Raw genomic sequence first — 6,000 nt, forward strand, 5'->3', positions numbered from 1 at the left:
AGTTTGGTGTCTCACCCCATGCCAGGCTCCCCAGCCCGGAGCACCAGAGCCTGGGAGAGGAGCCCACATAATAGCTATCTGTGCAAATGAACGGGGACTCTGTCCTCCAGGGAAAGACAGGAGTCTGCTAGAAACCAAGGCAACCCCTTGAAGAGCAAGCACACAAATCTTGTTGGCAGCTTCTCACCCTGAGCTCCTGCAGAGGGAGGGCGGTGTGCAGTGGGCCGGAGAAGTGTAAGGAGAGACTGGGTGGTGTGGCTCCGGGGAGAGAGCTGAAGGGACAGCAGCCAGGGTCCCTGTGTTGAGTCCCTCTCTCACAGCACCCACAGATGCCATTTTGGGGGGGTCAGTCTTCCCTCCAATATGCATTGGCCTGGGGAATGTAATCCCCCCCATTCCCTGTCTCCCATCCCGCTGAGCTCATGACCTGCAGAAAAGTCAGCTTCTGAGCCTATGGTATAGGGGTCTGGCAGACTCAGGGAGTGTCAGGGATTGAGTCATGGGGCTCTGAAGCAGGGACCATCCCCTCTCCTCTCCTCACACACCTGACAGGAGCTGCCCCCCACAGGAGATCTATCAGTTGCCCCCTCCAAATTCCCGGTGGCCCTGCCCTGCCGAGCACAGCTCTTGAGTCTTAAAACTTTTTGTAGTTGTCTAAGACAGAAGTAGCTCAAATAAAACAGCAAGCTACTGCTTACTGACATCATCAACAACAGAAAGCCTTCGAATTCAAACTTCTGAATGGAAGACACATAGCACTAAAGGACAAGTTGCTGAAGCTGGAGTGAGCCACTGAGTCCGTAGATTCTTGTACCATCAACCGAGGCAACAGCTTCACTGGGTCTGACATCACCATCACGCTTCAGCTTGCAATGGCGATGATATAGATTTTGTTGACCTGGTTTCATCACAATAGGAGATAAACAGATGGTCGGATACAGTTCTAAGACTGGAGGCTGAAGTTAGTCAGGAGAGGTTTTGTTCAGACTTCCACAGCTAACAGCTTGGCTCACAATGAAATCTACAAACTGCAAAATACCATGGAGAAACTTCAAAAGAAGTGAAATAAGGCAACTGGTGAAATAGCAGTATTGCAGCATGTTATCCACAGAAACTGGCAGAAATAGGTGATAGGCATCAAGATAAAATAAGTGAATATGAAGGAAGAACTGGAAAATCTGTTACATCAGGACAGCTTGGGAATTGGAGTAACTGATGCCTTTAACAGTCCTGATATGCAAAAATCTATTCAAGTTCTACAAACTGAAATAAAGATCAAAGAGCTTGAGTTTGGAATTAAATATTTAATTCTTCTGCAGAGAACGAGAGTGATGTTTTAAGGAGAGAATAAGACCAGATAAATGAGGAAAAGAAAGAAACAATTAAAGAATGTGAATTGAAGCCTTGTATTAAAAAAGCAAGGTGATACCATGACAGAAAAGGAATGAGTTCTTCCACAGAGGTCATCCGTGGAGGAACTGTTCAGAGTGCAACACGCTCTGATACTGAAAATGAAATAATGACACTGCGTAGCTTGAACCAGTGTAACAGTCTCATTGATGACAGTCTGAAAATTAAAGACCGATTTCAAGTTTTAGAAAAAGAAAATTCATTATTAAGTCAAAAAAAGAAAGCATTTCAACTGCCACTTTTAAAATTAAACAGTGAGTGTAAGGAATTAAAAGTACAGCTATAAGAGATGTTAATTTGGATTCAAAAGTAAATCATTTAACATACAACTTGAAAGCCAAGGATTAAAAACTCAATCAGACAGTAGCTGAGTTAGGGGAGCTGGACCAACCAAAACAATAACCTGCCAAGCACATGGTTTTGATAAAAGATCAGCGATCAAAACAACAAAATGAAGGAGATAGCATCATCAGTAAGTGAAAACAAGCTCTAGATGATGGAAAATAGAGAGTTCGTCAACTTGAAGGTGATAAAATGAACATCACCGAAGTCAGACATGCAGAAAGAAAAATTAATTCAATGTGAATTGACTGTTAATGATTTCTATGTAACCAAGGAGAGGCCTAAATAGAAGATTTAGTAAGTTAGCTATATCAATCACAAAAATATAATTTAAATGTCCAGAAGCAGAACTTTGAGTTTTAAGGAACATATTAAACAAAATGTAAGGGAGCTTTCTAGAGTCCAATGTTTGGAGAAGGAATTAGCACAGATTCAGCTCAGTATAGGGCAGCTTCCCAATGCCAAGGATGATCTTTTTGGTCAGCTGGACCTTATTTCACCACAGCCCTCCACCTGAGTAATTACTTCAGAATCCACAGAGTCTCTTAAGGCAATTAAATTGGATGAACTGAGTGAGTCTTCTAAATTATTCCAAGAAGAGGTATAAGAGCTGAGAAACCAGTGCAGGACAAAGAAGCAACAATTAGAACCCTCGAGAAAGAAAATCAGAGATTGTCTGATCCAGTTGCTGCCACCTCTAAACTAGATAGATAGCTACTTGAACAAACTGATTCAGAAATTGAGCTGCTAAAGGAGAAACAACATGTTTTTACAAAACTGACTTAAGGACAAAGAGCTCTTAATCAAAGCAAAAAGTGATGAATTGCTTTCTTTAAGTGAAAAATTTACCATGAAGTGAGCAAAATGAACCTTTGAGTCAGACAATAACCAACTTGAAGGACAGAATATTGCATTTTGAAGTGGACATGTGTAAACTAAAACAGGAAAATGAAAAAAAAAAGAGTAGAAACATCGAGGGAAAAGGAAACAGAAAATCAAGCGGCAAATATGTGACTTTCTAGGACAGTGGTTCTCAACCTTCCTATTGCTGTGACCCTTTAATACAGTTCCTCATGTTGTGGTGACCCCCATCCATAAAATTATTTTTGTTGCTACTTCATAACTGTAATTTTGCTACTGTTATGAATCGTAATGTAAATATCTGAGATGCAGGATGTATTTTCATTGTTACAAATTGAACATAATTAAAGCATAGTGATTCATCACAAAAACAATATGTAATTATATATGTGTTTTCCAATGGTCTTAGGCAACCCCTGTGAAAGGGTCGTTCGACTCCCAAAGGGGTCGCGACCCACAGGTTGAGAACCATTGTTCTAGGATGAGGAAAGGGGAAGAATTGGAATATGCTGCAATGACGGAGAAGGCTCTTGCTAGTTTAGAGCAACTATTTAAGGGGGAAAAAATGAGGGCAAGACCGAGAAATTAAATCAGCTTTTAGATGCAGTTACATCAATGCAAGAAAAGACAGTTATGTTTCAACAGGAGAGAAATGAAGTCATGTTGGCAATAAAACAGAAACAAATGGAAAACCGTACCTTAGTAAAAATATGTTCAATACTTATGTGAAAAAGAATTATGCTTAAACCAGGAGCTGGAGAGATGGCTGAACCATACTTTAGAATCAGAAGATCCTCCTTTGCTAGAAGCTTGGGCTGCAGAAGATACAGCAGCTAAAGTAAGAAGGAAAGCTGCAGTTTTGGAGGGAAAGCTACGTTCATCTTCTAACAAAATGGAAAAGGCAAGCCATCAAGCCAGTTTTCAGGTAGAGTCATTGCAGGAACAATTGAATCGTGGTCACCAAGGAGAGAGATGGAATTGCATTATAGCTGTCTGTTTCTCAGGGACAAGAAAAGCAGTCAGCTCACGCACTGCTAGCTAAGCTGAAGTTGGTACTAGCTGAATGGGTGGAGAAGGCAGACATCTAGAAGGAAAACTGGTGGTGTTACAGGGATGTCTGGATAAAGCGAATCTGGCTTGGATCAGAAGGGAGAATAAATGACAGAATTTATAAAACAAAATGAGGTCCAACAGGAAGTGCTGGATGACGGACAAAAGAAATTGATAAACTTGCTAAGCAGTACAGAAGGGAAAGTTGGCAGAATCCAAATGAGAAATCTTTTTATGGGGTATTTTCAGTCACCAAAACATAAAAGTCATGAAGTGTTACAATTAATGGGAAGCATTCTGGGTATCAAAAGTGAAACAATGGAACAGATGTTCAATGAAGATCAAGGCGGTGTTACCAGGTGGACCACTGGGTGATTTAAATCACAAAATGTCCTCAGCACATCTCTGAGACCAAGGTAGCAGTTCATGCTTAAGAGGTTTGTTTTCAGAACTTTTTGTTGAATATCTCGAAACAGAATCCCACTTAGCTTTTTTCCCAGCAAAACACTCTGCTTGTGCCCGGCGAGTATGGCTCAGCAGTTGAGCATCGACCTATGAAGCAGGAGGTCAGGGTTTGATTCCCTGTCAGGGCACATGCCTGGGTTGTGGGCTCGATCCCCAGTGTGGGGTGTGCAGGATGCAACCAATCAATGATTCTCTCATCATTTCTCTCTCTCTCTCTCTCTCTCTTTCTCTCTCTCTCTCTCTCTCTCTCTTTCTCTCCCTCCCTTCCTCCCCCCCTCCCTCTCTGAAATCAATAAAGAAACCCCACTCTGCTTGTGATAGGAAGCCTCTAGATCAAGCATGTCAAACTCAAATGTAAACAAGGTTTACGTTTATATGGGCTACAAAAAAACAAAAGCTTCAATTTTCATAGAAACGTAGGTTTATGTCGATAGAAACATGCTAAATACAAAGGGCTGAAATAAATGAGTAATCACTAACATAAAATAATAGAACATTTTAATAAAAATTAATATTTTTTTCTTGAATATTAACTTACTAGACACTGAATAACTGCACAAATAAGTGTAATGCAAATAAACCTATTTTTTTGTTCTCCAAAACGGAAATATTTCCTGTTGCACACCCCAAAATAGTCAGTCCAAGACTAATGACATGGCAATCAGCTGCTAAAATATTCACTGCTGGTATTAGTGGAGAGAAATAGTGCATCTGCACATAAGGCGCGTAAGGGAAATGAATGCAACACAATTATAGTAATCAGGCATTAGCGAACATTGTAGTTCGTTATAATAACTAGAGGCCCAGTACATGAATTTGTGCATGGGTGGGGTCCCTCAGCCTGGCCAGCGATCAGGGCTGATCTGGGCCATCTAGACCAGTCCCAATCGGCTGGACCCCAACAGCATCTGCCCCCTGATGGTCAGTGCACGTCATAGCAACTGGTCGACCGATCGGTTGGGCACTTAGCGTATTACACTTTTTTAAAAAATATATTTTACTGATTTTTTATAGAGAGGAAGGGAGAGAGATAGAGAGTTAGAAACATCAATGAGAGAGAAACATCGATCAGCTGCCTCCTACACACTCCCTACTGGGTATGTGCCCGCAGCCAAGGCACATGCCCTTTACTGGAATCGAACCCGGGACCCTTGAGTCCGCAGGCCGATGCTCTATCCACTGAGCCAAACCAGTTAGGGCATATTATGCTTTTATTATATAGGATTATGTATAACAGGATATTGTAAAATTTAAGTTAACAAAATTTTAATTAAAACGTTTCTTACATACTGTTATATTGGCTGGGCCACAAAAATATTCATTGTGGGCTGCACGTGGCTCACAGGCAGCGAGTTTGACATGCTTGCTCTAGGTTTACCAGGAAAGACAAACACACCAGGCTCTGTATTAACTGGGCTGGGTTGCTGCCTGGTCATTCAGATATTAAAGCTTCCAAAGTGATGCAAATGTACAGCTAAGGTTGAAAATCGCCATCTCACAGTTTTATATTAATACTAGAGACCCGATGCATGAAATTCGTGCAAGGGCTCGGCCCTCGCAGCCTTAGCCGGCCCTTGCAGCCCCTTGCAGCCCCTTGCAGCCCTCTCAGCCCCTTGCAGCCTTGACCGGTTCTTGCAGTCCCGGCTTCCTCCAGAAGGTTGTCCTGATGGTCGTTCTGCTGTTTGATCTAATTAGCATATTAGCTCTTTATTATATAGGATATTAAAACATTCTGTTTGTATGTCTGGGCTTTCCCTGTGCTCAAGAATTATGCCATGTTTCTTGATTTTCCTCAGAGTCCAGAACAAAATTGCTTCCAGCCAGTTTTCACGTGCTCAAAAGCACTTGGTTTCATAAAGGAATTAATTGAGA

At 41.6% G+C, this 6,000-nt stretch overlaps 1 pseudogene; it reads left to right on the forward strand.

Annotated features, from left to right (window-relative positions):
- LOC102417669 overlaps nucleotides 1–4,207 on the forward strand; it is a 28,431-nt pseudogene extending 24,224 nt beyond the window's left edge.
- Nucleotides 4,208–6,000: the final 1,793 nt, after the last annotated feature.

This window comes from Myotis lucifugus, unplaced genomic scaffold (genome assembly GCF_000147115.1).
Source record: "Myotis lucifugus unplaced genomic scaffold, Myoluc2.0 scaffold_15, whole genome shotgun sequence".
Taxonomy (NCBI): domain Eukaryota; kingdom Metazoa; phylum Chordata; class Mammalia; order Chiroptera; family Vespertilionidae; genus Myotis; species Myotis lucifugus.